The 22,600-nt window shown below is 40.3% G+C and overlaps 1 long non-coding RNA gene across 2 annotated transcripts; it reads left to right on the top strand.

Annotated features, from left to right (window-relative positions):
• Positions 1-10,877: 10,877 nt before the first annotated feature.
• LOC146499194 (uncharacterized) lies at positions 10,878-17,821 on the top strand. 2 transcript variants are annotated; one of them, XR_014870064.1, is made up of 6 exons: positions 10,878-12,455; positions 13,715-14,787; positions 15,237-15,315; positions 15,602-15,638; positions 16,256-16,346; positions 17,167-17,821. It is a non-coding gene; the product is annotated as an uncharacterized LOC146499194 (long non-coding RNA). The 2 variants fall into 2 exon arrangements; XR_014870063.1 differs by having other exon boundaries at positions 17,163-17,821.
• Positions 17,822-22,600: the final 4,779 nt, after the last annotated feature.

Raw genomic sequence — 22,600 nt, 5'->3', positions numbered from 1 at the left:
CTTGAAAGTTAAGATGGAAACATCTTCTGACTGAAACTGATCTCCTGCTGAATATGTAGGATGATTCAGTGGAAAATCCAGAGTAAGAAGCCATGGGTCTATGATTGTGTGGATTCCTGCCTCCAAAGTCAGTTAACAGAAAGCTTCCTCTGAGGCCAGAGGCAGCCAGTGAGTCCTGTGATGACAGCGTAATGTGATGGCCCAGATTAATGACCAGCGGCTACGAGCCATCTTTAAATGGATGGGAATGTCCTTGGATTACTGGCTAATCCCAGTTGAGATTTGAGAGATGAGTGAACTTTGTGGACATGATAAAGCCCAGCGATGGCTGTGTGTGAAGCAAAGATTAGTCGTCTAACATGAAAGCACCACACAAAGCTATAGTGAACTCTTCACCTTGGTCAGCTGCTGCTGATTACACTGATTACATGAAATAAGCCCTTTATTGACATGTCGCACAGAGGACCCTGCTAACAAAGACCTTGTTAAGCTCGTTTCTACGAATACCTCCATCTATATTAAACCCCACCCACCTCCTTGTGTGTAGATGGATTACTGAACGGCCTGCAGAGGGCTGAGAGGTCATGCTCTGCTGCACTTTGATGCTCAGCTCAACACGAAGTGGAACAACCCCTTTGGTGAGATAATCTCAACGCACTACAGCCTGGAGTAAAAAAAAACATGGTACTATGAACACCGGAGACATATTCCAGGAATATAGGAAGAGCTTTTTGTTATTGATGTCTTTAAAAAGAACCTTAGCCCTTCTATGCAACACAGGAACTTACTCTACTTTTACTTTTATTTTTTAAAATCTTTCACTTCTGCTGGGTATTTATTTGTATTCAATTAGACAAGAAAACTTTTGCAAACAAGAACGGTAAATTTACCCTATTTTTTCCATTTATTTATTTATTTATTTTCAAATGGCTAGTTAGGCTACCTGGCAGATCAGCCCACGGAGTTTGGATTAATTAACTGACTGTCACGGTTCTGGGTCATTGTGACCCAGCTTTTTCTGTTTCTGTTTTGGTCTTTTTCTAAATTATGATTTGTTTGGGTTTTTGAGTTGTGCTGGTTTGACTTTGCATTAAGGGTTATTCTTGGTTTTGTTCTCTTTACGTTATTTGTTGTTCTGGCCTCTAGTTCAATATTAATATTCTTTCTGCCTATCTCTCAGTGTCAAGCTTGCGTTTTTGTGATTTGTTTCTTATTTCCTGTTTTATTTTATTTGTCAGTGTATTCAGTTTTACATGCCCCTGTCTCGTTAGCCCTAATCCCTCCCAGCTGTGTCTCCCTCCTGTTTCCCATTCCCTGATTCTTCCCCTGTGTATATAAGCCCTGTGTTTGCCTTTGCTCTCTGTTGTACCCTCAACATGCTGTGTTTGTTCTGTCCGGCCTTCCAGCGCCTCTGTTCCGAGTCTTGTTTTGCTTTTGTGAGTTTTATTTTATGAGGACCTTTTGCCAGTAATAAAGCTGGGTTTTGAGTTCCAGCCCCGTTTTGAGAGTCCTCTTTTTTTTCTCAAGATGGCGCCGGTGTCTATGGCTGGCCGTCTTTACTCTCGCTCTCGCCTGCATCTTCCCCTTTGCTCTTTACCCTCTCTATTCTGGACTTTGGCACAGTACTTTTTATTTTCTTCATATTATGCTCATCAGGTGGCTGTGCATTATTAACATACGACCGGCAAACACTCCTAGACCTCCGTTTCTCCTATTCACATCGCTTCGATCGACACTGGACTTTGGGACTTGCCGCCCCACTACGACCAGACCCCCCAACTAGCTTTCCCTGCCTACCTCCTTTTAATCTGTATAAGAAACGATACAGGAGATACAAGAGACACGGTAAAAGGAGTGGCTTCCGTGTGCGTATGAAAGCTTACCTTGAAGCACGGGCTACGGTTTACCCATATGCCTCTGGGGACTTGCTACGCTCTCTCCGTGCAGTCTCCAGTGATCGCCCTGTCGCTAAACTGCTTGGCCACCGGTGGATTTGCTCCGTCTCACAGCAAGCTTACCCAGCCCTTCCAGCAGCATTCCTCCCTGCTTGGACCTGGATTGCCTCGTACAGACGTGGTGTCAACCACAGCAACCTCAGAGCCCTGCGACATGCTACTCGTGCGGATGCTGTGCCCTGGACACGGATGGCTCTTTTCAACGTCAGGTCGCTGGTAAATAAGACCTTTGTGTTAAACGACTTTTTCTCCACCACGAGCCTCGATGCTCTCTTTCTGACGGAGACCTGGATTCGCCCTGGTGAGTCGCTTCCTTTTTCTTAGCTTCTCCCCCCGGACTGTGTCTTTTTTAGCTCTCCGAGGCTTACCGGCAGAGGTGGTGGCTTAGCCTTGGTCTCTAAATGTAAATACAAAGTCCGACAGCTACCCTGTTCTTCCTACATCAGTTACGAGGCTCAACTTCTGGAGATGACCGCCTCGCGAACTTCTCTGATTGTTTTGGTTTACCGGCCACCTAAATATAATAAGACTTTTATTCACGAATTTGCTGACCTTCTTGGTTCAGTTATTTTTAAATATGACTGTGTGCTTATTATGGGTGATGTTAACATTCATACCTGCTGTAACGACGATCCGTTAGCCAAAGACTTCCTTGCATTAACAACCTCTTTTAATCTTGCCCAGTGGGTTAACCAACCAACCCACGCTAGGGGCCACACCCTCGATCTGTTTATTTCATACGGTTTGGACATTAGCATTAAGGATATAAGCAATGTTGGGATTTCTGATCACATTCCTGTTATCTTTGATGTTAACTTATGTACTTCTGAACTTCACCCTGATGCTCTCCTACGCCCTACACGTATAATTAATTCTGGAACTGTGGAGAATTTTTCAATGTCTTTTTCGAAACTTGCCTCTTCCATCCCTGACTGTTCCCTGGCTTCCACGATTGATGACTTTGCTAGCACCTTTTTTTCCACATGCTCCTCCATCCTCAATACTGTTGCCCCTGTTAAAATGAAGCACCCTAAATCCTTTTCCCAATGCTGGCTAAACGATTCTACACATGCCTTGCGACGTGTGTGCCGCCGGGATGAGAGAAGATGGAAGAAAGATAGACAGGTTTCTTATGATATCTTGCGTGCCAGCCGGTTGCAACTCAACTTGCTGCTAAAATGGCCAAAGCTGCCTTCCTATCTAAAATTATTCTTACTCATGGTCACAACCCCCAACCCCTCTTTAATGTTTTCAATTCATTGGTTAACCCCTGTCCTGAAATGCCACTGGCGTGCTCTCCTTCTCTCTGTGAATTTTTTTTAAACTCATTTTATTCGTAAAGTTTTACATTTCCTCGCTCCCTTCAGCGCCGAGTTTTATTCCCACCCCTGGTTCATCATCATTTCAACAGTTTGAGCCGGTGTCACTCCATACTCTCAAGCGACTTATTGACCAATCAAAGAACACCTCTCCTGCTTATGATATCCTTCCATCTCGTTTAGTTAAGGATTGCTTCAGCGTAATTGGACCCAGCATCCTATCTCTAATGAATATATCTCTACTTGCAGGCTCTGTTCCTTTAGCCTTCAAACACGCTGTTGTCCAGCCCGTTCTTAAAAAAAGGAACCTTGATCATAACGATCTTGGGAACTATAGGCGGATCTCTAAGCTTCCATTCCTGTCCAAAATACTGGAGAGGATCATTCTTTCACAACTCCAGCCGTATTTGGAAACGAATGCCATTTATGATAAATTTCAGTCTGCTTACAAACCCTGTTATAGTACTGAAACAGCCTCAATGATCTCCTTCTGATTGCTGACTCCGGACGCTCTTCAGTCTTGGTCCTACTAGATCTATCTTCGGCCGTTGATATGGTAGATCATAACATCCTATTAGCGAGGCTTGAACACACAGTTGGCATTGGAGGTGCCGCCCTAGATTGGTTTAAGTCATACTGCTCTAATAGGTCCTTCTCGATCAATTTTGGCCCTTATTTCTCCTCTGCTGCACCTGTCTCCTGCAGCGTGCCTCAAGGATCTGTCCTTGGCCCCCTGCTCTTCTCACTGTATATGCTCCTCTTAGGCGCAATCTTTGAGAAGTATAACATCGCACATCATTGTTATGCCGACGACATACAGATGTATTTCAAGCTAACTGATGATCCCTCTATGTCTTTGTACGCCTTTCGCGAGTGCATGCCTGAGGTCAAAAATTGGCTCGCAGGTAACTCTCTTATTCTAAATGACAGGAAAACAGAAATTATCGTGTTTGACAGTAGAGTCCCCCGTAGCCAACTCCGTGACACCCTCGGTTCCTTAAACAGTTTCCTCACTGACACTGCTAGTCACCTGGGTGTATTTTTGGATAGCTCTTTTAAGTTCGATAAGCAAGTGTCTTCTGTTGTTAAATCTTGTTTCCATCAATTGCGTCTTATTAGCAAGGCCAGACATTATGTTCCACATAGGGACCTTGGAAAGCTTATCCACACCTTTGTGACATCTAGGTTGGATTATTGCAACTCACTTTACTTCGGTCTTAACTCTACTCTCCTCCATAGACTCCAAATTGTTCAGAATGCAGCTGCTCATCTCCTTACTGGTAGTGGGTGGCGTGTCTCTATTACCCCCGTCCTTGCTGATCTGCACTGGCTTCTCGTTAAGTACCGTATTCAATTCAAAATTCTGCTGCTTACCTTCCGAATTATTAACAATATAGCGCCAAGCTACCTCATTCAGCTACCTAGATCATACACCCCTACTAGGGCATTAAGATCTTCCCAGTCACTCTTGGTACTGCCAGGATCTCGACTGAAGACTAGAGGTGACCGCGCGTTTGCCTTGGCTGCACCCGATTTATGGAATAACCTCCCCATCGCTATACGCGAGTCTGATTCCATCCATTCCTTCAAATCGCGGTTAAAAACCCACTTATTTAGCCTCGCCTTTTCTACCCGTTAACACTTGCTTGATAGTTAGCTTAATGCTTATTCTTATCTTCGGCATATTCTTAACTACTTTTAATTCATTTTTATTTATTTTTTGACTGTTTTATCCTCTACACTTAGCCTTCTTTTATGCTTTTATATGCAATTCTTTTGCCTTCGTGTGTTTTAATGCAATTCAACCTGCTAGCACATTTTGGTACCTTGCCATAGCCCTCATCCTTCCCTGTTACTTCATCTTACCCTCTTGCATGTTAAGCACTTAGGTACACCACTGGTTTTTAAATGTGCTATATAAATAACCTTTTTCCTGCCTGCTTGCCACACAGCACAGCCATGACACCAGAGGTGGGTAGTAACGAGTTACTTTTACTCCGTTACATTTACTTGAGTAAATTTTTGAAAAAAATGTACTTTTAAAGTACCCTTTTTGCACGATACTTTTTACTTTTACTTGAGTACATTTTCGAAGAAGAAACGGTACTTTTGCTCCGCTAAATTTGCAAAATTAGACTCTTTACTTTTAAAAAAATTATTTTTTATCACATTAGATAATATGCCGCCAGTGGAGTTTCCAGTGACTTTTTTTTACTATTCAGATGTGGCCATGCAGTCACATGACCAGTTTGAAACTGTGGCAGGCAGATCGGCCCAAGCTTTTCATGAGCTGTGTCCCAAAACGTCGGCTGCATCCTTCGGAGGACCCGGCCTTCGCGGTCTACGTGGGCCGGGTCCTTGAAAGACCAAGAAGGTCGGAAGTGCGAGGCTGTGAAATGGGACGGTCTAGCCTTCAGATTTGCGTCACCGCTGTGTCGGTGGAGTTTAATAAACTCGACCGTCTGCTCCTTGCTATCTAAAATATAACAGGACACTGGTGTAAATTCTCGACCATCTCACACTTCTGTTTAATCAGTTTTCTGTTTAACGTTTATTCAGCTGTGTGAAAATCCCGGAGGAACCCACCCGATGGATTAATTAAGTTTTATTTAATCTAATAATCTAATAACTTTGATCTCAGCCAAACGGATTTACTCCGGAACAAATAAAACACAGAAAAAAGGCAAACAATTACATTTTTAAGTTATCCGAGTGATTTATATCATGTTTAACCTGAGTAGCGAAAGAGCGGGGATCTGAAAACGATGAAGCCGGGAGTCCGCTGCTCTCACCGGCTGGAGTGACCATTGAACCCCCCGGCTTGCTATCGAGCTGGTGGGTAACAGAAGTCTCCGAAAACGTCGGCACACTTTTGCAAATATGCGATGTCTTGATAAACCAAGCAGATATTTGTAATTTACACAGCTACTTTCTCGCCTTAAAATATGTTAAAAGATTATTTTGTGGCCCAGAAAGATTAATAAGAATAATTTTAAAACTTAGTAGCGGCCGCCATTGTTGGCAGCTGAAATTGGGCTGGGCTGCGCTATGAATTCTGGGATATGGTGGGCCATGAAGGACACACCCGACCCTAGCTGTGTCCCAAAACGTCGGCTGCATCCTCCGGAGGCCGCATTTGAAGGCCGATTACGTCACAGCCAGGCGACGAAAGCTGTCCCAATTCGTCGACTCCTTCAAATGCAGCCGACAAATGCGTCCTTCATTTCCCCGAATTTGAAGGATGGGTCAGGTGTGTCCTTCATGGCCCACCATATGCAGGATGCAGCCGACGTTTTGGGACACAGCTCCTGTCACTACCCGATCCGTACTGGAAACCCGATCCGTACTCCGCATGCGCGAACGGTGTCTACTTCCGGTCGAAGCATTTTACGATAGTTACAGGTCAGAGTATCTGTTAAGATGTTAAGAATAACAAGTATCTTTTAAAATGTTTCCGATAATGAAACATTTAATATAATGTAGACAAAAACAAAAAAATAAAAAGATAGTGACAGATCAGAACTCCCGATCCTTACTGCACATGTGCAAAGTGGGACCGTACAAATCGGGTCTACCCGATCCGTACCGCGCATGTGCAGAGGTTTTCTTCTTCTTCTGTTCGTTAATGGCAGTTTACTCCCCTGTGTACGAGGATACCGCCACCTGCTGACTAAGCGAATGAACCCTATTGTAAACTGAATTAGCGTCATTACAAACGTGTGTTAAATTTGATTTAGTGATAGTCGAGTGTGTTTATGCTCGTCTGTGTGGAGAGGGTTGTTGGAATAGTGATGATGATGTCCACTATCACTGTCAGTTGCCAGTAAACACTTCATCTGGCTGCTGAATCTTCACGTGACATATTACAAAGTCTGTATTATTAACTCTGTAATTAGACGGCATTCTTCTTATTTTACAGCGCTGTTGTTCAATCGGGGGACGCTCTCTGTTGAGTAGAAAAGCATAAATTTGTTCAATACGGATTATCCATTGTTTAATGGCGGCGCTGTCACTTGGTGTTCGCTCACTCTGTGGTAGAGTATCACTTCCTGTTCCTGCTCAAACACAGTGGTGTTTCTGAGTAGCTTATTTGCTTAGCAGTTTAATTAACAACTTTTAAATACATTCTTTTTTCAGAGTATAATCTTCACGTGCTTCATCCGAAGCACACTTTCTGTGTACTCACTACCTAATTTATAGCCAAAGTATTCACTCACTGTCTCTGTACTGTTTCGCTAGCTTAGCTTAGCTCGTAGCCGACTCGTTAGCACCATGGCTACTTCACCTGTCCCTCCTGCACTTTCTTGCTCATTGTGTCAGATGTTTAGTTACTCCTGTAACAAATGTAGCATATTTGCAGCTCTGGAGGCCAGGATTACTGAATTGGAGACTCTGCTTTGCACCCTTCATTCACCCTTAGCTAGCCAGGCCCCTGTAGCTGGTGCAGCCGAAGATAGCGTAGGCCCCGCTAGCTGTTCCCCGGCAGATCCCAAGCAGCTGGGGAAAGACGGCTGGGTGACGGTGAGGAGGAAGCATAGTCCTAAACAGAAGCCCCAGGTACACCACCAACTCGTTCATGTGTCTAACCGTTTTTCCCCACTCGGCGACACACCCGCTGGGGGTAAAACTCTGGTAATTGGTGATTCTGTTCTCAGACATGTGAAGCTAGAGACACCGGCAACCATAGTCAATTGTCTTCCAGGGGCCAGAGCAGGCGACATTGAAGGAAAGTTAAAACTGCTGGCTAAGGGTAAACGTAAATTCAGTAAAATCATAATTCACGTCGGCAGTAATGACACCCGGTTACGCCAATCGGAGGTCACTAAAATCAATATTGAATCGGTGTGCAACTTTGTCAAAACAATGTCGGACTCTGTAGTTTTCTCTGGTCCCCTCCCCAATCAGACCAGGAGTGACATGTTTAGCCGCATGTTCTCCTTAAATTGCTGGCTGTCTGAGTGGTGTCCCAGAAACGATGTGGGCTTCATAGATAATTGGCAAACCTTCTGGAGGAAACCTGGTCTTGTTAGGAGAGACGGCATCCATCCCACTTTGGATGGAGCAGCTCTCATTTCTAGAAATATGGACAAATTTATTAAACCCCTCAAAATATGACTATCCAGAGTTGGGACCAGGAAGCAGAGTTGCAGTCTTACACGCCTCTCTGCAGCTTCTCTCCTCCTGCTACCCCCCCAAAAACCCATCTCCATAGAGACTGTGTCAGCTTCCAAAAAGACAAAAAACAAACTAAAAACCAGCAACAAACAACTTAAACATAAACAATTACAAAGAAGGAACAATACAGTATCCACATCTAAACCAAAGAGTAAAACAGTGAAATGTGGATTATAAAATATTAGGTCTCTCTCCTCCAAGTCTCTGTTAGTACATGACTTAATAATTGATCAACGAATTGATTTACTCTGCCTTACAGAAACCTGGTTGCAGCAGGATGATTATGTTAGTTTAAATGAATCAACACCCCCGAGTCATTCTAACTACCAGAAATCTCGAAGCACAGGTCGAGGGGGCGGTGTGGCAGCAATTTTTCACACCAGTCTATTAATTAATGAAAGACCAAGACAGACTTTTAATTCATTTGAAAGCCTGATGCTTAACATTGTCCACCCCAGCTGTGAAACTCAGAAACCAGTCTTACTTGTTATCATCTATCGTCCACCTGGGCCTTACACAGAGTTTCTGTCTGATTTCTCAGACTTTATATCTAATTTAGTTCTGAGCTCAGATAAAATAATTATTGTGGGTGATTTTAACATCCGTGTAGATGCTAAAAATGACAGCCCCAACATGGCATTTAATCTGTTATTAGACTCAATTGGTTTCTCTCAAAATGTAAAAGAACCCACCCACCACTTTAATCACACTCTAGATCTTGTTTTAACATATGGCATAGAAACTGAACATTTAACAGTGTTTCCTGAAAACCCTCTCCTGTCTGATCATTTCCTGATAACATTTACATTTACAATAATTGATTACACAGCAGTGGAGAGTGGACTTTATCAAAGTAGATGTCTTTCTGAAAGCGCTGTAACTAAGTTTAAGAATATAATCCAGCCACTGTTATCATCGTCAATGCCCTGTACCAACACAGAGCAGAGCAGCTATCTGAACGCTACCCCAACAGAGGTCGATTATCTTGTTAATAATTTCACCTCCTCACTACGTACGACTCTGGATACTGTAGCTTCAGTGAAAACTAAGGTCTCTAATCAGAAGTACCTGACTCCGTGGTATAATTCTCAAACACGTACCCTAAAGCAGATGACTTGTAATCTGGAGAGGAAATGGCGTGTCACAAATTTAGAGGATCATCATTTAGCCTGGAGAAATAGTTTGTTGCTTTATAAGAAAGCCCTCCGCAAAGCCAGAACAGCTTACTACTTGTCACTGATTGAAGAAAATAAGAACAACCCCAGGTTTCTCTTCAGCACTGTAGCCAGGCTGACAAAAAGTCAGAGCTCTTTTGAGCCAACCATCCCTTTAACGTTAACTAGTAATGACTTCATGAACTTCTTCACAAATAAAATTTTTATCATTTAGAGAAAAAATTACCAATAATCATCCCACAGATGTAATATTATCTACAGCTACTCTTAGTACCATTGATGTTAAGTTAGACTCCTTTTCTCCAATTGATCTTTCTGAGTTAACTTCAATAATTACTTCCTCCAAACCATCAACGTGTCTTTTAGACCCCATTCCTACAAAACTGCTCAAAGAAGTCCTGCCATTGATTAATTCTTCGATCTTATATATGATCAACCTATCTCTAATAATCGGCTATGTACCACAGGCCTTCAAGGTGGCTGCAGTTAAACCTTTACTCAAAAAGCCATCTCTAGACCCAGCAGTCTTAGCTAATTATAGGCCAATCTCCAACCTTCCTTTCATATCAAAAATCCTTGAAAGAGTAGTTGTCAAACAGCTAACAGATCATCTGCAGAGAAATGGTTTATTTGAAGAGTTTCAGTCAGGTTTCAGAGTTCATCACAGCACAGAAACAGCTTTAGTGAAGGTTACAAATGATCTTCTTATGGCCTCTGACAGTGGACTCATCTCTGTGCTTGTCCTGCTAGACCTTAGTGCAGTGTTCGATACTGTTGACCATAATATCCTATTAGAGCGATTAGAACATGCTGTAGGTATTACAGGTAATGCGCTGCAGTGGTTTGTATCTTATCTATCTAATAGACTCCAATTTGTGCATGTAAATGGAGAGTCCTCTTCACACACTGAGGTTAATTATGGAGTTCCACAGGGTTCAGTGCTAGGACCAATTCTGTTTACATTATACATGCTTCCCTTAGGCAGCATCATTAGAAGACATAGCATACATTTTCACTGCTATGCAGATGACACCCAGCTCTATCTGTCCATGAAGCCAGATAACACACACCAATTAGTTAAACTGCAGGAATGTCTTAAAGACATAAAGACCTGGATGGCCGCTAACTTTCTGCTTCTTAATTCAGGTAAAACTGAGGTCATTGTACTCGGCGCTGAAAAGCTTAGAAATATGGTATCTAACCAGATTCTTACTCTGGATGGCATTACCTTGGCCTGCAGTAATGCTGTGAGGAACCTTGGAGTCATGTTTGACCAAGATATGTCCTTCAACGCACATATTAAACAAATATGTAAGACTGCTTTCTTCCATTTGCGCAACATCTCTAAAATTAGAAATATCCTGTCTCAGAGTGACGCTGAAAAACTAGTTCATGCATTTATTACTTCCAGGCTGGACTACTGCAATTCATTATTATCAGGATGTCCAAAAAACTCACTGAAAAGCCTTCAGTTAATCCAAAATGCTGCAGCAAGAGTACTGACAGGGACTAGAAAGAGAGAGCATATTTCTCCTGTTTTGGCTTCCCTTCATTGGCTTCCTGTTAAATCCAGAATTGAATTCAAAATCCTGCTCCTCACATACAAGGTCTTAAATAATCAGGCCCCATCTTATCTTAATGACCTTGTAGTACCATGTCACCCTATTAGAGCACTTCGCTCCCGCTCTGCAGGCCTACTTGTTGTTCCTAGAGTATTTAAAAGTAGAATGGGAGGGAGAGCCTTCAGTTTTCAGGCCCCTCTTCTGTGGAACCAGCTTCCAGTTTGGATTCGGGAGACAGACACTATCTGTACTTTTAAGATTAGGCTTAAAACTTTCCTTTTTGCTAAAGCATATAGTTAGGGCTGGACCAGGTGACCCTGAATCCTCCCTTAGTTATGCTGCAATAGATGTAGGCTGCCGGGGGATTCCCATGATGCATTGAGTTTTTCCTTTCCAGTCACCTTTCTCGCTCACTATGTATTAACAGACCTCTCTGCATTGAATCATATCTGTTATTAACCTCTGTCTCTCTTCCACAGCATGTCTTTTATCCTGTCTTCCTTCTCTCACCCCAACCGGTCGCAGCAGATGGCCGCCCCTCCCTGAGCCTGGTTCTGCCGGAGGTTTCTTCCTGTTAAAAGGGAGTTTTTCCTTCCCACTGTTGCCAAAGTGCTTGCTCATAGGGGGTCATATGATTGTTGGGTTTTTCTCTGTATCTATGAAGCGCCTTGAGGCGACTTTTGTTGTGATTTGGCGCTATATAAATAAAATTGAATTGAATTGAATTTAAATGTCCCAGTAGTCGAAAAGGACGCAGAGCTGTTGAGAAATGCTAGGAGCTAACTGGGCGTTAACCGTGTCATTCAAAAATATTGAATTTTCGCAATGTTGGCAAAGAGAGGAAGTGACGTAAAATTTGCGCATGCGGGGTACCGATCGGGTTTTCGGTACGGATCGGGTAGTGACAGACCCATCCTTCAAATTCGGGGAAATGAAGGACGCATTTGTCGGCTGTATTTGAAGGAGTCGACGAATTGGGACAGCCTTCGTCGCCTGGCTGTGACGTAATCGGCCTTCAAATGCGGCCTCAGGAGGATGCAGCCTACGTTTTGGGACACAGCTAAAGAAACACATGAAAACATGGCAGAGCCAGTTGTCTACGCTAGAGCTGAAGAGGATGAACAGCCTTGGCCTCATATACAAAGAATGTTTCTCTTAAAAGCAGTACAAAAGAACAGCTATGTCTTCAGTGTCGGTGTCTTCAGTGAGAGCCAAAACAAACCAACTTTTCACCGTGAAAAAGCTCAACTCCTGTAACCTGAGGAAACGGTAAGTTTTCTCTAAATATCTTTTTAGCTGTGGTTAGCTGGATGTCAGTCTTATGTTACAGCAGCTGTGTCTAGCTTGAGCTGCGAGTCATATTTTCAGCGCTTCATTGTAGTGAGATAAGTTTGTGGGTGTTTTGTGCAGCTTCGGCTGTCCTTTTAACTGCTCGCTGGTTAGCTAGCGTGAGCTATAAGCTAACAGCTAGCCTGGTTAAACAAGCTAGAGTCCAACGCACATGCAAACAGCTCGTCTCTACTGCTTTAACGGTTAAAACAGAAGGCAATACTGCGGGTGACAGGGTTTGTTATGTCAAACAGCAGCTTGTTTAGTTTAAACAGTCTGCATTAAGCTGGGCAAACACTGCAATTTTTTTTTTTTTAGTCACGTTATTCAGCTCCTGCTCAGACTGTACAATTGAATCTCAGGGGTTAGAAGTTCATAGGTCACGATGCAGGGTCTCACACTATACGGCCTGATGCTCTGGTGCGACCTGAGTGCTCAAACTGTGCGTCCATAACATGAAGCTTATCATACAAAATCTGTCCCTCGCTCTCCCTCTCTCTGTCTTTCACTCACACAGACACGCACACAATCAACTTTGCTAAATTACTAATGAAAAACATTGACTAGGCAGCTGTGATTGAGCAGCAATGTCCATCCAACTCTTTTCATGGTTGTTGTAGTTGTGATAATTTTGTGAGGCCACATTGAAAAGCTTCAGATACGTAAGCGTAGAGCTGCCACCCAGGCAAAAGAAAAATAGAGCTATATCACGTTATAACATGAAAAGTATATTGTTCTAACAATATACTTTTAATGTTTGTACAGTATACTATCATGTAGGTACAATATACCTCTCACCTTTGAACTATATAATATGTTATTACAATATACATAATATAAATATTGTATTGTACGAACGTGATAATTATATTGTACAAACGTACAATTGAGATTAGAGGCTACATTGCAGCTCCAGTCACGGCTCTCATCACTGTCTTTCTTATCTTTCCCCAGAGTAACAGCCAAACATTGGCTAGCACTGCTTAGACTTTCATGCGTTCTTATTTTAAACTTAATCTGGAATTCATTGCAAACTGTTTGTGCGGGATATGAATGACAAGATTGTTTTTCAACAAGAGTTAGTGAAAAACATCTCCAGTGTGATCAAATCTTCTTGCCAAACATCTGCAGCTTGGCAGTGTATACAGCACTATAATGACCAGACCTAATTCTTTTGAAAACCATACATCTTTCCACAGGTCTCAACTTCATCAGACATCACCTACACTCAGAGCTGGATGAGGCCAGCACAAACAGCGGCCTACCTGACGAAGATGATGGATCCATGGGGTCAGGAAAGCCAGAAGCAGGGGAGCTGGAGAGGTACCTTTCATGTCCATTCACTGGAGGTGTGGATCTATTACATGGCGTTCCTCACATCAAGAAGCTGTCGATCAAAATCAGTACAGCTCTTCCTGCATCTGGAGCTTGTGATGGACTTCTCAGTCATGCAGGACTCCTGTTCACTGCTGAACAGTTACAGCTTCACAGAAAGAAACTTGACAGTAAATTGCTGCTGAAGCTTAACCACCACTTCACTGAGTGAAGAAATGGCACATTTTTGCTAAATATGCAGAAATAAATGCAAACCCATACAATTTATGTTAAACTGAGCTGCCTTGTATGAACATATATTGAAGATGCTTCATTCTAATGTTTTCTCTTAGGCTGCTGTGGCATTTGGAGCAAAAATGAATATAAAGTTTACAGCATATCTTGTCACTGGAAATTGTTTGCACTGTTTATATATTTATATTATTTACTGTAGATATTGGTGAAAAAAGCTTTATGTTGTGAAAAAATGAAATCTGGAAATTAGAATTGTTGTGCCTTATTTTGTTGATGTTTTTACATATATTCCTGTTGAAAATAGTAAAATCTGTTTATATTTTAGTTTGTCTGATAGCATTTATTTAAAAAATAAATCAGACATTTCAAACAGTTACTCACTACACTGTAAACCCCAACAGTCTACCTGACTTATAAAGTTTGTGGGTATAACAATTGAAATTCCTCACAAAGTTGAAACAACTTAAAACTTTTCTGTTCTGTTAACGATTCAAACAGTTATAATTGTACATGGCTTAGAAGTTAAGAGTAAATACTGCTTTCTTAATTATGATTTTTGAGTAAATGTTTTTTTTCCGAGCTCCGCATGTGTACGTCAACTACGTCATGACGTTTTCTCTCTAACCTGAACGACGTTGACAGAAAATTCTGTTCAATATGGCTGCCCTTCTCAAGCGACTGGAGCGCACATTTGGAGAAACTTGTAAGTTAAACGGAACCTTAGTTATGTTTATTTTTTCCGTAAAAAAGCAAGTATATTAATATGTTGAAGCCAATAACTTGTTTTCGAATGCGCTGTTGTGTTAAAAAGCACAGACCCAGGTAGTGAATAGTTGTTCGCGCTCTTTTTCAAACCAATGATGTCATTAGTTTTACAGTTTTAACCGATTAAAACACAGTTTTACTAAGAATCACACATAAAGAAAGGGTCTCAGTGATATTTTAACGACCCCTTGCCAACGCAAGAAAGTTGGCGTTTTTACAACAGCAGCCTCATTGTTCGGCAGGTTTTTGTTTTTCTTCTCATTTGCATCGTTCAAAAGTGACTTAGCTAGCAGTGGCAACTTCTATCTAAAACAATTGAAATATAGCAAGGTGTTGTATATTTAGTGTGCTGATAAGGTTTTCAATATTTTTATTTTTTCTTCCAAGGCTGAAGACCGAAGACAAAAAGACAGAAGAAAAAAAAATTCAGACTGCAATTAATTTCAGGTGGAGACAGTAAACACAGGTGAGTTGAAAGATCTATTGAAGAATCCTTTCTTCATGGCCATTAAAACATTTTTAGGTTAAAAGACCTGTTTTTTTTTTTTGTTTTTTTTAAATCATGCCCCTGCTTTGTCACACTGAATCATGTTGAAAAAATATATTTTCATGGCTCCCCCCATTACCATTACCTTGTACTTCTTTCTAGCAGTCTATTTTATTTTGTGACATTAACATCTTAAATATACCCTGCCAGTTTAATTATTAATAGCTGTGTTAGTATTTATAATGCATTTTTTTATCATGTGCAGATCTACCAAGGGTCAGTGGCACAGTTCACCTTTTGTGGTAAGTTATAACACTTCATATGTGGTCACATAAGTAAGTTGTTTCATCAATTGTTCAGTTCTTATAAAATAATGTTGTATAATTGTACCAAATCACTGAGGATACATCCAATATGTAAATCCCAATCAACAATTTTACTGTGATATTCGCTCGTGTTTAGAGAATCTCCATTATCTTTGTTACTGAGTTTCCATTTTTGTAGGGCCAAATTTGTATTAAAAATTTATATTTTCATACGATGTGAAATGACTCAATCATTTCTAATTTTTAGAAGAAACCATTCATTAAGTCCCTTAAGGTGCAGATTTCATATATTGATAATGATAAAATTAACACAAATTAAAAGTTTCACTGATAAACATTCAATTTTTCCTTGCTTTGAACCCCATGTTCTATATAGATCTGCAGAACACTATTTTAAAATACTGTGTAGGGTTTTTGTCAAATGATTAAGAAACAGACTCTTTGTCACAAGAGACAGAAAGGTTGTATCTTAAAAGAAATGTCTCCAAAATTTAGTAAAGTCCGATGTCATGCAGTTTCATAAACATGTATTCTCCCCAAAGAATGACACCTGAAAACTTTGTGTTAAATGAACTTTTCTTTTCCCTTTTTAGGAGGCGCCTGATATCAACGTGAAACGCACTGCAGTACTTCATGCCCTTGCTGTATGCCTGCGGGAGGAGGACCCAGAATTCTTTAAGACATGTAATGTAAATGTATTTTTGCATCACTTAAATTCTGCCAGTGAGATAAAATGCCATGGATTTTTTAAAATACAATTTAATACCCTAGCAGCTTACAAATTGTACAAACAAAATACCCTCTCTCTAGAAAACCCTCACACACACACACACACACACACACACACACACACACACACACACACAGGGTCAGGAGCAGGGCACAGGCGTATCACAGCATTTCGGCTATGCTGTAGGTGGCCCAAAAACCAGGCTGAAGTCAAGATTTAGTTTCTTTTTGAGATAAAGTCATGAAATAAAAAATTACTTTTGTTTAGAAAAATAACAAACATACAAATTATGTAGTGCAAGAAGCTAACACTTTAGCTTTAGTTAATGTACATTTTTCAAAAAAGTAGAGTACCCTAACTCGTTACAAAGTAACCCACTACACTGCTGAATGTTTTGCTAGATTACAGGTCATGCTTGTCACATTCTCTCAAACCAACCTTACTTATTTAATTGGGGCGATCGTGGCTCAAGAGTTGGCAGTTTGTCTTGTAATCGGAAGGTTGCCGGTTCGAGCCCTGGTTCCGACAGTTTCGGTCTTTGTGTCCTAGGGCAAGAAACTTCACCCGTTGCATACTGGTGGTGGTCAGAGGGCCCGGTGGCGCCAGTGTCCGGCAGCCTCGCCTCTGTCAGTGCGCCTCAGGGCGGCTGTGGCTACAATGTAGCTTGTCATCACCAGTGTGTGAATGTGTGTGTGAATGGGTAGATGACTGAATGTGTAAAGTGCTATACAAATACAGGCCATTTACCATTGATACTGTGTCTATTCCAGGCAGACGCATTGGATGAGTCGACCCTAATTGACACTCCAGTTGCCCTTCTCACTGTGGTTACCGATGGCCAGTCCAGTCCATTTTACTTCCTCAAGCATGGCTGTTGTGGTGAAAGGTGACTAGGTGATGCGTGATATTCCCAGATTTGCAGATGCATTTGCTTTTTTGTTTGGCTTGATCTATGCTCTGCATTTAGACGACCCCAGGAAGCTGGTTCACACATTTGCCTTTGTCCAAAATATCTTCATGTGGCTTGATGACGGCAAACCCCTGAAACCCCTGCCTACATGCTCTTAAGGAATATAAGGCAATGTTTGTTAGGACATGCACTCTGTTACTGAGCACTTTGTTTGAAGCACTTTATTTAAAGCACTTTAAGTTTACTACAGGCTTTGGGTGGATTTAACCATCAGTTTACCTAATTTTCCTATACTTGACTGCTTTATCTGGTTATTTGGAAGCTGATCGTCTTTGTACCCATTTTAAAAAATTGTTTTTCATTTCTATTTAAAAAAAAAAGTGATTAGTATTTGACTTTTTGTTTTGCATTTTTGTGTATTTTGAGAAAGTTGCATTTAGGACTGATGTCGTCCTTTGTGATTTTATAAAAAGATAAATGTTTTACATTGAATTTATAATGCTCACTTTATGGTGCCCATGTCCAAACCATGTTAGTGGTTTTATAAAAACATTTGTGATGTTTTTAAATTTTCATGAAAAAATGTTAAATAAACAAAATGTAAAGTAACTGAATTTCCGTACTTTTTTTTTTTAGTAGTCTACACTCAAACATTGAAACATAAATATCTTTTAATTAATATTTATAAATATTGAAATTAAAGTATACAGTCTTTGAGTAAAGCTCAGTCAACTAATTCAGGTTTACAGTGTACTTGACTAGTCTTTTCACCAAGTACTATTTTACTCTTACTTGAGTAACTTTTTTGACGACTACTTTTCACTTTTACTTGAGTAATAATATTTTAAAGTAATGCTACTCTTACTTGAGTACAATTTTTGCATACTCGACCCACCTCTGCACGACACTGACCAATAACTAACTCAGCAAACATGGTTGAAACAGTGATGTTATCGCCACGTAAACACTGCAGGGCAGACAGACGGATGATGTTTCACGTAGAACAGTCCGAGCATTGCTTAAAAAAGAAAAGAAAATCTGCATATACATAGTTGTGAACATATAGCCTCTCTGCTCCTGACGTCAGTATTATAAACCTGTGACAGCTCAGCTTGCAGCCAGTTGTCTTGGTAGGAATAAAGTTGCTCATCCCATTCTTGATGTTCGTACTTCTCATTCAATCAGGAACTTCAAGAACTTTTTTTTCGCATCAATGAAAAGATGATTTCAAACAATTTTTATCACAATTTTGTTTTACTAGCAATTCTAATGACAAGTCTCAAAATGTTTGCTGGTTACCCACTTGAGCCTGTGATCCAGCCTTATTAGAGAAGTTAATGTTAGCGTTAGCCATTAGAAAGTTTGTTGGGTAATGTTTTAACCTCAGTACCAGCACAACCATCATCTACAAAATAGTTTTAAACACTTTATATGTGGACATAATTTTCATGACCTGAGTTAATACACTACCAGCCGCATTGTGGGGGATGTAGGAAAATTTGACTCACTCTATAAAACAGTAAGAAATCTGCTGCATCAGACAGCATATGGGAGATGTTACTGTTATAAAGGGCTGACGTATCCTCATAATAACATTTTACATAAAAGATTTTATTTATAAAATCACAGCAAGCTTTGGGAGAGTTCAGTGGTTAGCATATGTGTCCACAGTGTACCTGAAATATCATCACATCATCGGTGTATAATATCACAGGAGCCTTCCATCTTGCTATAACAACTGAGGCTCAGTGCAGCTTTATAAAGCAGAGTTCACTGAGCTGCCCTCAGCACAGATTCACTTCCTATACCTGCTGTGTTCCTGCCTCCACCTGAGGATCCATCAATTATTTATCAAAGAGCAGCGTTGAGTTTCACTAACACAAAGGCCAAGAGTCTCACCTCTCAGCCGTCCTTTCAGTCGCACAGACAGCCACTGATCCAATGATAGTGCTGCCAGAAAGTTATGCTAATGAGGAGTGATGTCATAGATAGGATAAGAAATTCACAGAAACCAAAAACTACATTTCATTGTCCCGAGACTGCCTTTGTGCTGGCGAGGAGGGAAGGGGGCTGCAGGGTGGAACCAGAACAGGTGATGATGACTTTCCAAACCTGCACATACACAAGAGTCCCCCCCCCTCTCTCCCTGGAACATGAAAAACACTGCGCAGGGCTGTTACTTTTTCGAATGTATAATTAAATAGATGCTTTTTTGTTATGAAACTACAACTTGTAAAAATTGCAACAACTATGGGCAAAATAATAAACTGTGTATTACAGCAGCTCTTTTGCTCTTTTTCTGCAGGTTTGAGTTCAAAGGTTCTTTCTTTTGTTTTATTTTTATAATATTTTGGCTTAAACCATCAGTGAACAGAGCCAGAGTAGGAGGATATGCAACAAAATGCAGCACAGCACCTGTCACCGTGGTTTGAGTCCACACACTGACTGCAGTACTTGCTAAAATCCCACACTGCTTTAATTGCTTAAGCTGTTGTGTGCTGACAGCCAAACCGCTGCAATTTCTCATTCAGTCTGCACCACTCTTGATGTTAAATGGTGCAGACCAGGACCCTCAGCAAAAAATAGACTCCAGAATCCCCTCAAAGAAAGATGAGCTTTCTAAAAATAGAGTGCACACCCACAGAAGTGTTGTGGTCACAGCAGGGATTTCCTGAAGGTGGCTGAACATTCACGTCTTTACTGGCTGGTAAAACAAACAAACGACAATAAAAGATCAAGAAAGACTTCTTGATCTTTTATTGTCGTTTGTGTTCTAATGAGCTAATATTCACAATAACATCTTTATTATGGGAACATTTCCTTTATAAAGTCCTTCTTTGCAGTGTATCCATGTCATATATGATCTCTAACAGACAGCATATATTATCATAATGTACCGTCACCTCAGAAAATGTTGGAACACATTTACACAATTTAAATCTATTTTTCCCCATCAATTTAGTCTCAGTAAGCCACAAGGATGTTTTTAGAAGATCGTCTGATTGTTGTGGTTTATTGATGTAATATTTTAGGGGTCTTTACTTGACAATAACAACACTTCAGATCTGTATTTTTGTACTTGTTAGAAGAATTCTTCTGATTGTAAGCATCAGTGAGCTACAGGGGCGATTCTAGGATCAGAGCTTTGGGGGTGCTGAGCACCCAGAGAGCTGCCCATCCAGGCAAGGTAAACTTTACTCATAACGATGAGACTTCTTCCCAGTCTCTGTCAGTCCCTGCATCCTTAAATGTCTCCAGTTGTCCCGAGTTCCCTCTGACTGTCTCCTTGGTGCATTTAAACCCCTGTACCTCCCTGTCCTCATCGTCTGTTGTCTTCATCTCCATTATCAGTCATCATAATTTTACCCTCTCTGTGCAGGTCTGCAAATTTCTTTATTAAATCATAAAATTCTTAAATTCATCAAGTCTCTCTGTGCCTGGGTCCTCGTCTCAAAACATGACATCACTGTTTTGTACATTTTAACACAATTTAATCCCCACATTTGTGAAAGAAAAGCAAAACACTTTTTTGAAAAGTCTGTAACAAAACCATCAAATCTGATGAAGGTTATTTAAATGCTGCCAAAGAAGAATGGATTGGAATGTAAAAAAAATACATATCCTAACCTTAATTACTGGGGGAGAATAATGAATGATGCTCATAGTGCGTAAAAAGTAAACTGAGTGCATTTTTTGGACAGAAATTCACTTTTAAAGTGTTTGTATAATATAATACAGACACATAAAAAATACACTGCAAAAATAGAGTCCTTGAAATGTACAAAGTATTATTAAACAATTTGAAAAATTGAGACACCTTGGCCTATGGTACAATGTATAAAAAGATCTTTACTGCAGATACTACTATGGCTCTGCAGATTTTTTCTTTTCTTTTAACCTATGTCGCCTCACCTTGAGGTTGGTAAATCTGTCTATCACATTTTGGTGGTCAAGTCTCTCAAGCATCTCTTTCTCAAATAGATTGTATTCAATTAGATTAAAAAAAAAATACTATTAAGATCACTAATAAAAAAGTCCTCTCTCAGTGTACTTTCAACCAAAAGGCAAATAACCAAACCATATGTACATCTAATAAAGGATATAAATATTGAAACACTGATCCAACATTGTCCTTTATTGATGGATCATTTGATTTTACACTTTTACCTGAATGTGGCTCCCTTTTTTGAAAAAACTTCCTCATATCTATTATGAACCTGGCTGTCTCTCTGTACACACACACACACACACACACAACAGGAGTTATAAGGTTAATGGGCATCCAGTCAGTTAGCTAGTTAGTACCTTGGGTTCAATATTGGCACATGCACATATGACAAAATAACCAGTTTCTCTCATTACATTTCAAACAGGACAGTAGTAACAACAGCAGGCTACGGACAATGTTAAATTTTAAATAGGCTATATAAATTTCAATGGGAGCAACAGGACGGTCAAATAGCGCTGATTTTACTACAGAGCAGGACGGATTGTAGGTTAGCAAACATAGTCGGGAAACACGTTTTCAACCCAGCAGGTTACCTGGGTTACCTTTATTAACAAAACCATCAAATCTGATGAAGGTTATTTAAATGCTGCCAAAGAAGAATGGATTGGAATGTAAAAAAAATACATATCCTAACCTTAATTACTGGGGGAGAATAATGAATGATGCTCATAGTGCGTAAAAAGTAAACTGAGTGCATTTTTTGGACAGAGATTCACTTTTAAAGTGTTTGTATAATATAATACAGACACATAAAAAATACACTGCAAAAATAGAGTCCTTGAAATGTACAAAGTATTATTAAACAATTTGAAAAATTGAGACACCTTGGCCTATGGTACAATGTATAAAAAGATCTTTACTGCAGATACTACTATGGCTCTGCAGATTTTTTCTTTTCTTTTAACCTATGTCGCCTCACCTTGAGGTTGGTAAATCTGTCTATCACATTTTGGTGGTCAAGTCTCTCAAGCATCTCTTTCTCAAATAGATTGTATTCAATTAGATTAAAAAAAAAATACTATTAAGATCACTAATAAAAAAGTCCTCTCTCAGTGTACTTTCAACCAAAAGGCAAATAACCAAACCATATGTACATCTAATAAAGGATATAAATATTGAAACACTGATCCAACATTGTCCTTTATTGATGGATCATTTGATTTTACACTTTTACCTGAATGTGGCTCCTTTTTTTGAAAAAACTTCCTCATATCTATTATGAACCTGGCTGTCTCTCTGTACACACACACACACACACACACACAACAGGAGTTATAAGGTTAATGGGC

The sequence above is a fragment of the Neolamprologus multifasciatus genome, chromosome 17 (genome assembly GCF_963576455.1).
Source record: "Neolamprologus multifasciatus chromosome 17, fNeoMul1.2, whole genome shotgun sequence".
Classification (NCBI taxonomy): Eukaryota; Metazoa; Chordata; class Actinopteri; order Cichliformes; family Cichlidae; genus Neolamprologus; species Neolamprologus multifasciatus.
This window is presented reverse-complemented; position numbering and strand designations above follow the sequence as displayed.